Raw genomic sequence first — 15651 nt, forward strand, 5'->3', positions numbered from 1 at the left:
TTTTTACTCCTTTTTGTTTTCACTTCCCAATACAATCAAGCACAACAACCCACAAGGCCTTGTGTAAATCTCATGCAAAAAAAACACGTAGTCGTGGATTTCTGAGAAGAAAGCAGCTCGGTATCCCGGATGGGACTGAATATTTATGGATGAACAGGCTGCAGAGTTAACATTAATAATGCATGAGGCAGGTCCGTGTTTCTGTGTTCCTGCATTGAGGATTTTGTGGGGGTTTTTTGAATTTTTGAGTATGAAGCGAGAGAAGGGTATTTATACACAAACTAAATTAATAGTCAACTTGTATAGTACTGTATATTGTTGTTGTAATATGATGTAAGGGCACATATCATACATACATGGCTCAACTTGAAATAAAAATGAAAAAAGAAACTAGAAGTTATGAAAATATTATCCAATAAAATGGGTGGAAGTTACTATAGTTGTATTTCGGTTGTGAAAAATTATTATGAGTGACTGTAATACATGTGTGCTATTTTCACAGTGGGATTCTCATATATATATATATACAAGCAATATTTTACATTGAATTATCTAAATTACGAGAAGTGAGATTCAAACTTGAGTACAGATGAAAGTGAATATTGTTCTAATCAACTTAGCTAACTCATATATGAACAATGCGTTTCTTTTGAGAACCTTCACAATGGAGTTTTAAAATCATTAATGAAGTGGCATTTTACTTGAGCTGTCCAAGAATCCAAAATCCAAATAATAAATATGACTTGCCGACAATTTTAATTGTCAATGAGAACTAGTAACAAAAAATCAATAGATAAGGAAGAAGAAAGATTCTGTCCAGAAGAAAAATAAATTAGAAATGATTGTGCGCCAAGTATTGTTTCTTCGTCACGCTAACTCCGAGACAACACTAAATAGAATAAGTTTTAATGTCAACTTAGGCCCTGGTTAGAGATTGTAAATCTTATGCCATCATACAAAGCTTGTATAATTTAAGGACTTCTAAATTAAAGAATATTTTAAATTAAAGGATTAACTGTGTATTGGGTTTGTTTATAGGATCTCTAAGATTGGATTAGTAATATGGCACATGCAGTCTGGTAATGTAATCCTTGAAATAAGCATATTTCCTCACAAGAAAAGAAGAAGACGAAGAAGAAGAATGTTGTACTTTTTAGTGAACGGACCCTTTTGTTTAACCTATAAGATATGATTTTTTTTTTTTTTTTGGGCAGGTAATTCGTATTATTTAGTCATTATTTCTTGGCAGACACTACTCCTTTAACAAAAGCTTTTGGCAGTCTTCTAGTTTCCAGTAAAGAGACCTATTTCATGGAAAACAATCAAAATTTGAGCATCGCCAAGGCATGCTTCGATCCACTCATCAAGCTGAAAAAAGGTGTGGCATATTAGGATTTAACCACATCAAAGGGATGCGGAAGTTAACACAAAAATTGTGTCACGTAATTTCCATAAAATCCGATTGACGAAAAGAAAAGAAAAAAATTAACACATATATTAATGTCCCTTTATTAGTAAGATTGGGTAATATGGATTAAAGGGTGAGGTAGAGTGACAAAGTTGACATCTTTCTAGAAGTACTAGCTACTTAAATTTTTATGTCAAGGCAGCATATAATAGATTAGCAAATAGCACCATATATATTAAATTCGCATATAATACATGTATTATATATATATATATGTACATGTTTTTTAAGAATATTTATGTTTTTAGTACACGTTTGAATGATTCGTTAAATTGCACATTTTTTAAAACTCCAACATGTGATACACGTATTTACGTACTTTTCACGTTTAGTACATGTTATATATTTAGATGTATTTATCAATAATACACATAAATTTCACGTATTCAATAGGCATTTTTAACATATTATTTAAAAAACAAAAGTAATAAATATCTTTAATAAAAGTATTAAAATTTAATACAAATGGCCAAATTTTCCAAAGTATATTTTTAACAAAGTTGCCTAATAATGTACGTACTTAATGTTCACCCTATACCCGTTCCATATTTTATTAACTATGAATAACACTTACTTTAAATTACATCATAATGAAATTCATTCATCGTATTGGCATTTTTATTTATTAAGACTAGAAAAAGTCATGAGTTGTGAAAGTCAAAAAAATGGGAAAGAATGTTTGAGAATGAGATCAAGTTGATCAACCATTCTAGTCCCTTAATCAAACTAAAACTTGATTTTTGTGATATTGGTTTACAAATTTTAATGGGAGAGTTTATGTGTTAATTAGTGAATGCAAGACATGTTAGAAATCAAAATAGTTCAAATACTCATGTGCTATAAAATACAGAGAAAACTATGAATAATTCTACTGTATCGAGATACTCCCCCTTTTAGAGAAAAATAAATAAATAAAACAAAACACCTCCTCCATCTTTTTGAAAAAAGGAGAAAAATATAACACGAAGTCAAAAGAAATCATGAGAAATGAATTAAAATATCTCATTGTCAACCATTAATTTAGATCAAAATTTAGCTGGACGTTGGTATGGAGTATGCAGATCAAGGGTTCGGATCCTCCTAGCAAGAGAATCTAAATCTTGGAAGATCTTGCCTTTTCATGCACTGCATGTTTTCATGTGGCTATCAATTTACACAAAATAAATAGAACACTTATTTTAAAAATAAAAATAAAAGATTAAACAAATATATCATGATTTTGGCGCCAAATATTCTATGATGGTTTCTTTGATTCTTTGGCATACGTTAAAAACTTACTGGACATAAGAAGTAGTTGGTATTTATGCCTACATGTGTAAACGGAGCGAATGATATAGCAGTAGAAAAATGTTAACTTGTGAATTCCAATGATAGTGAAGTGGGAGACTCGAACCTAGGATTTCAGGTACGCTTAGGACAATTTTAATGAGTGATCCAAGATAACTTGCAATTTGTATTTTATAAATTTTTATTGTCAGGAAAATTTTTTCATTGAGCACATCTCCAATGGAAGATAGAAAATGTCTTTAAATTTTGAAATTTACATTTTACATTTTTAGTTGGGTAAAAAATACTCAAATGACGAAATGTAAAATATTCATTTTCATCGGATATATATAAAATTTATATCTTTTTTAAATCTTTAAGATTTAAAAACTCCTAAACTTTAAATCCTAAATTCATGCAGGTTGACACTCGATTGGAGCAAAGATACTATTTTGCTTTCTAAGGGATTTCCAACCTTCATCACCATTTTCTTGAACAGTTCCAATTCCTCGACAACTTTATTGTGTGCATTATTTTTTCGGGTATGTTATTGTTTGAAGTAAATGAACAGAGAACGGTCGCTTTAATTAAAGCTTTTGTTTAGCGATTCCTTGAGCAACACTTGACGTTATTGCTTACAACTCAACGTTTTTCCATTGCTTCATAGCCACCAAAAAAAATGTTTTCCCGTTTCTTAATAAATAAATAAAAGACTAATTAAGCATTTTATAAATTTTCAAACTCATAACAAAAGTCAAGATTCAAGAAGAAACTCCGTAGCCCTATTGGTTATTGATTTTTATCTAAGCATTTTTAAACGTATGAGTTTGGAGCCTACGGACTGAAAATTTTGTGCAAATCCTTCCATCAAATAAACGTTAGGGCAATATTGTAGCATAATTGTACTGTGGGCACGAATAGAAAATTGTGATCATGAGATGTTATGGTAATTTTTTTTTAGGTAACCCGTGCCTTGAAAATTTTCTAGTTGCACCTCTACTAAATGGATTCATTTTCTTCAAAATTAGTTATGCATGTGAACCGCATTTTGCAAACATTTAGACTAATATATGTCTTTATTAATTTATAATAACATTTTGTCAAAAGAAAAGAAAATGAACAATCTTTTTATATTACAGCTTTTCTCCAGTCGACAATTTTAGTTTTTTTTTTTTTTTTCTTTTTGGGAAGTGTTATAGGCACTCCAAAATTTTCATTCTACACTCCTCGCAAGTGTATTTTTCTTTCTAAATATAGAAAGTTTGGAGTGTAGAATGAGAATTTTGAAGTGCCAATAACAATTCGTTTTTTTTTTTTTTTTGACAAACGATAGCATTAGTGGGTTAAATTGTTAGTTGTTAGGGGAGAGAGGGATCAGAGGGATCAAAGGGGATCAAACCGCAGCAGAGTACATAGGTATGATTGTTTTCTACCACTGAAGTAAAGCGCCATCTACACATTGTGAGTTTAAAAAATATATATATATATTTTTGTGTGTAACCCTAAAAAAGCTTCAAATCAAAACCTTGATATGGATAAAAATAAATAAATTTAAAAATAAAAAAAATAAAAATAAAAAATAAAAAAGATAAAACACTGAAGCTAAACATGAACTTTAAATGCCTCTATATCCAGCTCTTGTAAAAGATCCGACCAAACTCAGCATCAAGATTTTAATTATTTTCTTTACAGTAAGCATCAAGATTAATTGGATCTGTATGATTCATATGTACCATGTGTACAAAATCCCCACACATCCGGAGAAGATATGTCGGTCCATATAGTCAAGCATTTTTTTTTCCTTCTTATTAATATTAATCTATATTGTATGTTATATAGAGTATAATATGAAAATTAGCTAGCTATTTCTTGGTACATGCACCTAAGTGGAAGTTGAGTGAGGCACAAAATTTGCTGGTAACAAATTCTTTAGTTTTATTAAACCAACTCCAAAATCTCAGACCACCTTGTCATCATCTACTCTCTCTCTCTCTCTGTTGCCAATCGTCTTTGTCTCATAATCTGCAAGATATGATCATATATACGCACTGTTTTTCTCGAATCTTTTCTTGACATTATCATTTTAAACCAGTTTAAAACTCATAAGCTGCATAGGAATTCTCAATCATTTGATCAGTTGTATCTTTTACCTCATATTTGGTGTACGGATATTGAGAAACTAAACTTGATAAAGTTTCCTGTGTTTATGTTATTGAATGGATATATAACAGATACGTTGCAGAGTTTTACAACTTTATTTATTAAAAATTCAATTATTTATTCACTTAGGCATCTTATTTTCTGATCTTTTTGCTAAGCTTGTTACAGAAAATGGATCGTGTTGGGGTGGCAACGATCAGATATTTTTCTTTTATAATCGAATCACAAATTTCGTTTCACCGCCAAAGGCCTAATAGCAGAATTGTAAAATAAAAAAAAATAAAAAAACAACCCTAGTTATACATGCATGTCACAAATGTATCAGCAATGTGGCATCTGTGTCAATTATACAATGGTATTTAGAGAGAAACTTGCATACAACATTATATACTTGACACGAGATGTCACGATAACAGTATACCCATGTCATGAAAATCATTCTCCTTCTGCATTGATCCATATGAGTTTGATTACTGCATATAGGAAACAAAAACATTGAGATTTCTATAACAATATTGCCATAGTGGTGTGAATCTAAATAAAGTGGTCCATAGTATTATTACTACGGCCGTCATAGTGGTGTGAATTAGAGCAGTTTCACCCCACTAAGGCAATAATTAGCCTCTTAATTGGATAGAGGCAATTTAGTAATTGTCCGAGTACATCTCCACTTTGTAAATAAATTGTCCGCACAATTCGATATTAAAAAATTATTTTTTTTAAATATTTAATAAATAAACAATTAAAAATCTACTCTTATTTTATTATTTATATACATATATATATATATATATATTTTTTTTTTTGTCAAATGATAAATTTTGTTAGATTAATCATCAATGGGGTTCGAATTCACGCTGTCATACAAGAACTCAACACCTTTCCACCATTGTGGTAAAGTGCTGGTGCTTGCTATTATTTATATTTTTTTACTTTTCGAGAATAATCTCTAGGTTCCTCCGATGCCTTCCTTTCTCTCTCGCCCTCTATCTTCATTACCCTCTCTTCCTCTCCCTTTTTTTCTCCGCTCCTCTCCCACTTCCTCTCTTTTTGCCCATTTCTCTCTCTCTCTCGATCCCGCCTCTACCCGTCTTCCTCTCTCTCGATCCTGCCTCCACAAATTTGGGTTTCAGGTCTGGATTTAGAGTTTTGGGTCTGTAACTCAACCTTTCCACAACTGCTCCATCTGCTCTGTTCATCTTATTTGGGTTTTCTAGAGAAAAGTTAGTAGCATATGAGTTTCTGGAGAGAAGAGTGGGAGAGAAACATGGATGAAAGGGTTTTGGACGTGGCTAATGTCAACATAACATCAGACCACTCGAGTACAAGGTCAGGCGGTTCTTGCTCGGTTACTAGGTCAGGGGGAGTTGGGCCCACCGAATAGCCCCACTGATTTAGGTGGGCTAGAGCTGTTTTTGTTGGGTAGGGGGATTGAATCACCTAATTGCCCTTGCAATTGGGAGGGGTGGAGTTGCTACCTCTCACTTACCAGTGAAGAAGAATATTACTAGATCGTAGTACTAAGTGATTTAAATATGGCATTATAGTAAATAAATAAGAATGATTTGATGTGAGTTCTAACTAGTAGTTGAAAGACTTGTCTATTTTCATTCTTCCCGATTTTATAATTAGTTATTCTCTTTTCTCTCGCTCAAATGGTTGGCCATTTATCATTTAGGAGTCAAATTCATGTATTTAACATAGGGCTGTGATATCCACACACCTCTTTTTACTTCTCATACACTTTTTTATTTCGATCGTCGGATTGGATGAATTGGATAAAATCAAAGAACATAAATTAATAAGAAGTGTGTGAGAAGTAAAAAAATGTGTGTAGATAGCACACCTCTTTAATATATTGCACTCAAGTCAACTAAAAAATAAAAATAAAAATATATTTAAGAACAGAATTATGTAACCAATTGTGTTTGATAATTCCTATATAAATTGAAAGCAAAGTCAATTCTCCAATCCACTCCTAAGACCATCCACATTGGTTTAGGATAGTTTAACTAATATATATATACACGAGTTCGGCACCTTGAATTGATTCTTATGACATTATTGCTACAGTGGTACAACTTTGGTGGACGTGAGTTCTATCTATTAGTTGTGGAACTTATCTACTGTTTTTTGTTCACACTCTACTATTGGTTTCTGTTCTCTCTCAAAAAAGTTTGTCCTTTATTGATTAAAAATTAAACTCACGAGTCAAATATATTAAACTCAAGAATTGATCACTTTCATTTAACTCAATCTTTTAGCCCTTTTCAAAAATTTTGATCCGTATAAAATAATGGAATCAAATTCAAACTTTTTATCCCGCTTCAAAAATTTGATTCCTATAAATTACAAAAGCTTAACTCCTATAAAATATTGGAATCAAATTCAAAATTTCAATCTACAACGCAAAATCGAACAAGATAATGATCAAATTTCAAACACAAAACTCAAGCTTGTCTCACTAGAAAAATGACTACTCCGACAATACTCAATTTATAACACTTGGTGCCTCACAAGACGCAATGCGAACATGATCTCATAAGGGGGTAGAAGAGCCAAGAGGAAGGCATTTTATGCTCAAAGTACAATTCTCGCGTTTAACTATACCATTTTGTTAAGGTGAATAAGGGATGGCAGTTAAGTGATTAATATAATGTTAATTGGTGATTCTTGCATTCAACTATACCATTATTTTTAAATTCTACTACGTTAATTGCTTAATCACAGAATTTAGCCCACGAATTATGGGCTCTGCTTAAAACTCAAGACCTAAACCCTAATCCTACGACACTCTAAGGACATTCTGAAACCTTAAATTTCAAAATCAACCACAGAGCACATTCATAAAAAGAATAAGTTTGAGAACAAGATGGGGTTAATTTCCACACCTCCCCGTTTAGTTAGGCACAACGTACAATAAAATTCGTAGCTTATCCCAAAGGATAGTGCTTGTTGGACTAGGATTCTTTCCCTTCCTCTTTCCATCTCGTTCTATCTCCTCCTCTCACATTCTCTATTTTGTCTTTCTATTTCTATAAAAAAAATTAATATAAGATGTTGACGTGCCTTAACCATGACCTTTCAAATAAGAGCGGAGGGAATGAGAGGAAAAAAAGAGGGAAGATAATCCTACTCCGTACTTGTTTCCCTCACATAGGGGACTTAGCTCCCTCAACTTATGATGATGAACATTCCAAACATCATAACTGGAACAGTTCATTTTCTTATCATCATCTAAAAATCATATATGCAAATAATTATTCAATTTGGAGATTTTTAGCCATTCATATGTTGTGTATAAACAAATAGATGGTTCATCATGAGGATGTTACTTATTATATCAAAACATTTGATTGGTTTAACACGTATATATGACTAAACGATATCCAAATTGAATTTGTGCATATATGATTTTTAGATATGATAAAGAGAATGAATGGTTTCGATTGATGTTCGAACGGTAAGTGGAATGACAAGTTCCCCATAGAAGACACAAGCATTATTATCCTACCTAAAATATTTAGTTGGACTTATACTTTTGGAAAAATTATGTTCCAATCCTTGGTGGTGACATTTCCTGATTGAAATCTTGTGTCTTTTAAACTTTAAATGAAGTCCTTTGATTTATTTCCACAGCAGTGTTTTATATTATTATATTATCAACAAGAATTTAATTGAGTATTTAACTCTTCTCTTTCAGGCAACTAAGTATTTTTTTTTTAATACAATCATATTCTTAAATCTTTGATGTTTAACTTTTTAATCCTTGGTGTTTAACTTTTTAATCCAATTAAATTCTTAAATCTTTTGTATTTTTTTTAATCTACCGAAAAACTTAAATAAGTGGGAAAAATATATTTTATATTATATACCCATATGTAAGTGGGCACAATATTTTTATTTATAAATGGTTACAATATTTTATTTTTATATTATGTACCCATATTACTTACTCATATGTTTTTTGTCATAGATTGTGCTCATGTGCCAATAAATTAGTTTCGGCACATTACTATATGTACTTGCAGAGAATGTATATATGCGTGTGTGTGTGTGTGTAATATATATATATGGGCACATTTGTTTTACATTTTAATAATATGTATGCAGAATATTATTTTAAAATTATATTGTTTAATTGCTTTTTTATTCATTTAATCAATCGAAATTTAGGGAATTTTTTTCATTTTTATTATAGTCCATTACATGTAGGATTTAAATATCATAACATCTTAAGCTTAATTGCTGACATGGAAATACAATAATATTTATATAGTAACGTGTACAAAGTCAAAAGATTTTGATAAAAAATTAAAAATCAATAAGGTTTCAGTTAAAGAGTATTAATGGTTAGGAACCCCATCCAAAGTCTTTCTTTCTTTAAACTAAGTACTTTTCTTTAAAAACTATTTGCTAACTGGTGTTTAATCTTAATTCTTTATAAGTTGAGATTTCCTTCGGGAGTGACCGACTGATGATGAAGATAAAGTACTCATGGGTCGTGTTTGATACAAAGGCCTTCTAGTGCTAGCAAAATGATCATTAACTACAACTTATGTGATTAATACTATATACTTCTGGAAATTAATATACACGACAAACCATGGAATCTTCCTCTCGTGAAAATGTTAGTTGTTTTACAAAACCTGCATTATGCTCATGAGTTATCATGCATGGCACAACAGTACCGAAATCAAGACTTTAATATAGATATTGAATTCGTTAGTCATTAGCCGAAAGATAATTTATCATTGTTGTCGTTGACGTGATTGTTTTGTTCGTGATTAGAGACATTGTTAAAGGTTCAATTAGAGCCTCATTAAGTGAGTTTTCGACTAATTTAGGGCTCATTTATTCTTGCTGGAGGCCTGACTAACTGGACTACTTAGCCAGTTGGGTGTTTGTTTTATAAACAGAATTTGATTAATTCAACGAATCAGTATATTCCATGCTAAGTGCTAACTGCCATTTAATTTGAGGTAATCGGTACGTTTAAGTGTTTAATTAAGGCTCTTAGCCATAGAAATAGACTACTCAACATCAACATGACGGCGCTTCTAAACAAAATTGGCCACCATAACAATCAATGGCGGAGCCAGAAAATATTTTATGGGTGGGCTAGCTAAAAAAATTACCCTAAAATCAAATTTTTTGGTTTTTGCTACATACGTATTCTATGCAAAAATTTAAGTTTAACTTTTGTATTTATATACTTAAAATTTGCCTAGCAGGAACTCAATAAGCTTCGCAATTGCAAACTAACAAATTAAATTACAATGAATCATCAAATTTCACATATATTTAGATTTAAACACAAGAAGAAGATAGAAAACTTGATATCTCAATTAAAATCACACAACTAGATCAAAGCAAAACACTGGCTTAGGGTTAAGATAGAAAACTTGATATCTCAATTAAAATCACACAACTAGATCAAAGCAAAACACTGAAAGTAGAAGTAAAGACAATATTAAAAAATTGGTTGAAACTAATATAAACCCCACTATATCAAAGCAGAATAATCTTGAACAAAATGACATCACAATTTTCGTGTTGGTAATTTTTATATTTTTAGTTGCGCTAAATACTCACTGGGCTAGTTTCATTAAAAATAATTCTTCTTACACATTTTTTTGTCTATTATATCTACACACTAAAGTATATATACATATTGCTACAAATCCTCCCTGGGCTACAGCCCACCGTAGCCCTTAATGTGGCCACGCCATTGATACCAATGACATTGATGAGTACATAGAAAGCTGCTATTAGAACATCTCCAAAGGAGATAATTGCAAAGTTAAATTTGCTATGTAACGTACAATGGAGGTAGTAACCAATTAGAAAAGTAAAGAGTTATCAATTGAGAGTTGAAAATTGGGTCTGCCATATAATTATTCAAAGTATTGTTTAATAAAGAGTTTTAAAAAACACTTTTGAAGAAAAAATTTGATAAGTAACTCTTGATAGTCCTACTATGACCCCTTTTTTTGTTGTATTTTTTTGAATTGCTTACTCTTTGGCAGGTCATTTATATATATGGAGCTGGAACCCAGAAAATATAACAAATTAGCAAATAAACAATCTTACTGAGCTGCTGACTAATGACTATACCTTTCTGGTTCATATATATAGTTAAAGTTCTTGTATTAGATTTAGCAAGATGTTTTGATAAAACAAGAGATTATGTAAGATGTAAGATAAATAAAAAGAATAATGTCTGCAAATGTGTGTTATAGCTAGGTCAAATGAGATTGTCCGCCTCTCTCTGCACATGAATAAGATAATTACTCTCTTTGTAGATTAAAGTAGTTTAAAATATTAGTTTGTCAATAAAAACTCAAACCTAGCTAGTACTCATGATATTGTTCTTCAAGTCTGCAGTTAAAGTTTTTCCACCCCTAGCTATATTTATATTTTTTTGTCGAACACCTCAAGCCATATTATAAGATCAGCCTTTAAAAAAACAAATATTTAGGTCAATTAATCTATATAGGTCAGTCTATTTAACACTTTGGCTCATGTCTTATTCATTTGTCTTTGAATGTATAAGGTGTAAATTAAGTTCAGAAATTTGGAGAGAAGAGGGCATATTCAAAAATTCCAAATTTCGAAACAAGTAGATGCTCCATCAACTGCAACACCAACAAGAATAATTATGCTGTGTTTGGAGAAGTGGCACATCATAGTTGCAGTTGCAGGTGCTGTCTGCATCTCTCGTTCGAAATATTAGTAATTTGACAACACTCTTTGTATAATGTGTCATACACAATGGAAAGAGAATCTATCTCTTTTACCAAATTCTTTCAATCATTTAATCTGAACTCTTGAAATTTAATCCAACGGTTACAAACAAAGGGTCTCTTTAACAGTTATAATAATTTTAACCGTTAGATCAAATTTTAAAGACTCGGATTAAATGATTGGAAGAATTTGATGAAAGAGATCCTAGAGAATCTCTTTCCATATATAATCTAGTTCCCTTTTGGACTAGGGGCATTAACTCATTAATTAAGTTTATTTTTTGTATGGACTTTTGCTTTCTATATACTATTCCTTTCTAGCCCTAAAAGTGCATGTATATGGCCGGACGATTGGTGAACCGAATGCCTCAATACTTTTGACCTTTTTTTGTTTAATAACATTCGTTCATAAAATTTGAACTTTAAACATTATCTAATATAACCAAAACAAAATGTTATTAGATTGTTTAGATGAATAATTGCGTTTTGACCCCCATTTTAAGGTATATAGTTAAGTCATACAAAAATTAAGCAAGAGAGAAATCAAGGCAACCAAAAAAATTATATACTAGAAATCCAACAATCGAAACCTTATTTTTGTAACAAAAAATATAAGTAAATCCTAGTTTAATATACAAATACACTGAATGTAGGCTGCTGTGGTTTAGATATATAATATAACACGTCATGGTCTGGGAGCTTCTGCTAAAGATTGGATGAAGGAAAACACAATCATCTTTGGAAATATGGAAGACAACAATGAATTGTGCGGTGGTGTATTATATTTCTCTGGCGACTTTTAAAAAATAGTTTATGCTTTCCATTCTACGAGTATCCTGTTGACATGTTTAATTTCGAGGAGCAGGTAAAATAATATATGTCCTAACTGCAGTTCCTAATTTTGTAGCAAAATCAAATGTGTCCATTTTTCATGGGTTAACTTATACGGCTTGTCCCAATCTTTATGATCATAAGCATCTTATGTAGAGGAGTATTTGGATGCACTCAGAAACCCAGTCTCGTAGTATTACTATTATACTTAAATTTTTGGTGTACTACAAAATCAAAGAAGCATACATAAGTTTAAATAGTTGGACTGCCTGTTACAAATATGTATATACCATTTGAAACTCAGATGTATTGTAGTAACCACTAAATTAAATTTTGATAATGGATTATCACTTTTTGCTACAATATGTATTGGGATTGTACTTAAAGACTAGCAGTTAGCCAGTGTTTATCAGGAAACAATTGGAACCATTGTATTAAACCTAGTTAGGGTTATTTCACATCCATCAAGATAGTCAGAGAGATGTGTAAAATAAGATTGTCTTCACACATTTTTATAGCCTCATCACGTGGAAGCGTAACCAGTACCACCCTACTTAGCTCACCATCTTCTGGTTTTGCCGAAAGAATCCAAACTTGCCCTAATCTGAACACCGGCTCAATATAACACGACACATGAATAGGTGCAATCACATCTTAAAAAATGGCCGAAAAAGGGTCCACGGCCTCTAAGCTCGAACAAATGAGATTGCAACCGTTCATCAAGGATGGAGATTGGTCGTCGTTACATTCAAGCCACTCTATCAAATCCATGATTCCCTAGTATCCATTTTTGCCACCACTTCACTTATAGAACTTGCAGCTTGTGAAAATTTCTCTTTTTGGAAACCTCCTAGATGAACCTTGTTACAAACCATGCAATTTCCAAAGGAGCCTTTATTTGACCTCAAAACCTTTCTCATATCCATGCATATGGACATGTAAACAAGCCCCTCTCATTCCTTTCACGTTGCTAATACAAATCCACAACACCCCAGCAAGGACCTCAAACGGTGTTGGGCTTGATTTGTCAGTTGCACCAATGGGTTGGCTGGGCCATGGCCATACAAGCCCGAACCATATCGTCCGAAAAAGCAAGAGCAATAGTTCTGTGTTTTGTGCCGACAAGGTGAAATGACTTGTTGATGGAGGTTTTGTAGAGGTTAATCAAGGCAGCATAGGGCTTTTGGTTCGGACTTCTGTTTCCAGGCCCCCGCGATGCAACGGGTGGGAAAATATAGGATGCATCGTCTTGCCGAAGAACGTCGTGCCAGCCCAAGCTTTGAAAAACATGGTTGCACAAGTTTGATCTGCAGGGACATGAGTGCAACTCAGCCCAATTGCTAATCCACCATCCTCAAACTCCGTAAGCTATACAAAAGAAAAAGGGACAATATTACAAAATGTTAATATGAGAAAATGATATGTTGCTCAACGATCAATCTGAACAACGATGTACCTAGCAAGAAACCGGCCGTACTAATATTCAATTAGAGTACTACATAGTATGTCAAATTGTTTACCAAGAGCATATTTCTATGTTACAAGGAGAAAATCTTAAACGTAACCAGTTGTATACAACTACGTATCTATCTCTCATCACGTGATTAATTTATATGTTGCAAAAGATATAGACATAATTGTGTACAAACGAAGATAGTAATGCAGCGGAGTACTAACATGATTACCTGAACATAAAATGTGGACCAAAAATAAGGTTTATGGTACATTTCCTCCCAATAAACAAGCATAAGCTCCTTTTCCCTATCCACATTTTTTAACCATTCCTCCAAACTCCCTCTTGCCTTAGCTTCAATCATTCTCACGCCCGCATCACTGCACTTTATCATCCACTGCTCTTTGTCATTCTTCTGCAATCGGCTCGTCATTATTTGATAATTTGTGAGCACTACCGCCAGGGACTCTCTAAGCTTCGTTGTGATTTCACAAGGCTCCCTTGGCACCTCGGTTGATGGATAGTACAACACCATTCTAAGGTGGTTCTCCTCCATGTGGCGGTCATGAACCAATAGAGGGTAGGTTTTTCCGTCTTGGACGGGCTTCGTGTTCACCACTGTTCGCTTGTAGATGAGTTCTATTTCTCTATACGGGACAGAGGAAGGGATATAACTTAGCGATGGATTGACGCCTTGACGTGGTGAAAGTCATTAATTCAAGCTTGATTATTCCTAAACTTAATGTGAATTTTTCTTTCGAATACTTCAATAAAAACACAGGGGTAAATTATATTTTCATATCTCAGGTTTGAGATATATTTCAATTCCTTACAACATCTTCAAAGCATTTCACTTTCATACCTTAAGTACTATTTTATTTCAAAATAATACCTCCGTTACATTTTTCATCCATTGATACATTAAATGCTGACATGGCTGCCACATATATGCCACGTGGCTGCCAAATGTCTTCCACGTGGCAAATTTTTTTTTTTTTAAATTTTAATTATAAAAAAAATTAAAAAAAAAACTTGAAAACGCAGAAACCCACCCCGCCCCCGCAACCCCTCTTCTCCCTCCCAAGCATCCCAACCACCTCCCTCTCCTCCACTCTCTTCACCTCCCCTCCCATCCAAATACCCATCCCATCCCAGCCAAAACCTGAATTTTCTCACCTAAAAAATAAAATAAAAAATAAAAAAATTGAAATACATAGCGACCCAAGGTTTGCAAGAAGAAGAAGAAGGGAGGAAGAAAAAAAAAATTGAAACTATCCCTCCCTCTCCCAACCGACCCACATCTGCAACAAGAAGAAGAAGAAGAAGAAGAAGAAGAAGAGGGAGGAAGAAAAAAAAAAATTGAAACTATCCCTCCCTCTCCCAACCGACCCACATCTGCAACAAGAAGAAGAAGAAGAAGAAGAGGAGGAGGAAGAGGGAGGAAGAAAGGACAAAAAAAAAAAAGAAAAAAAAGAAATTTGAAACTATCGCCACCCCCCTCCCCCCCCCCCCCAAAAAAAACCAAAAAGCCCCGCACGAGGATGATTTATGGGATTTTTTTTTTCCTCCTTCTCCTTCTTCTTCTTCTTCATGTTGTTGCAAGTTTAGGGATGTTGGGATGCTTGGGAGGGAGAAGATGGGTTGTAGGGGTGGGGTGGGTTTCTGCGTTTTCAAGTTTTTTTCTTTTATATATTTTTTTTAATACATGTTTTTTTTTTTAAATTTAA

The 15651-nt window shown here is 32.8% G+C and overlaps 1 pseudogene; it reads right to left on the reverse strand.

Annotated features, from left to right (window-relative positions):
- Positions 1-12921: 12921 nt before the first annotated feature.
- Positions 12922-15069, reverse strand: LOC137733163 (protein ECERIFERUM 26-like; annotated as a pseudogene).
- Positions 15070-15651: the final 582 nt, after the last annotated feature.

The sequence above is a fragment of the Pyrus communis genome, chromosome 1 (genome assembly GCF_963583255.1).
Source record: "Pyrus communis chromosome 1, drPyrComm1.1, whole genome shotgun sequence".
NCBI lineage: Eukaryota > Viridiplantae > Streptophyta > Magnoliopsida > Rosales > Rosaceae > Pyrus > Pyrus communis.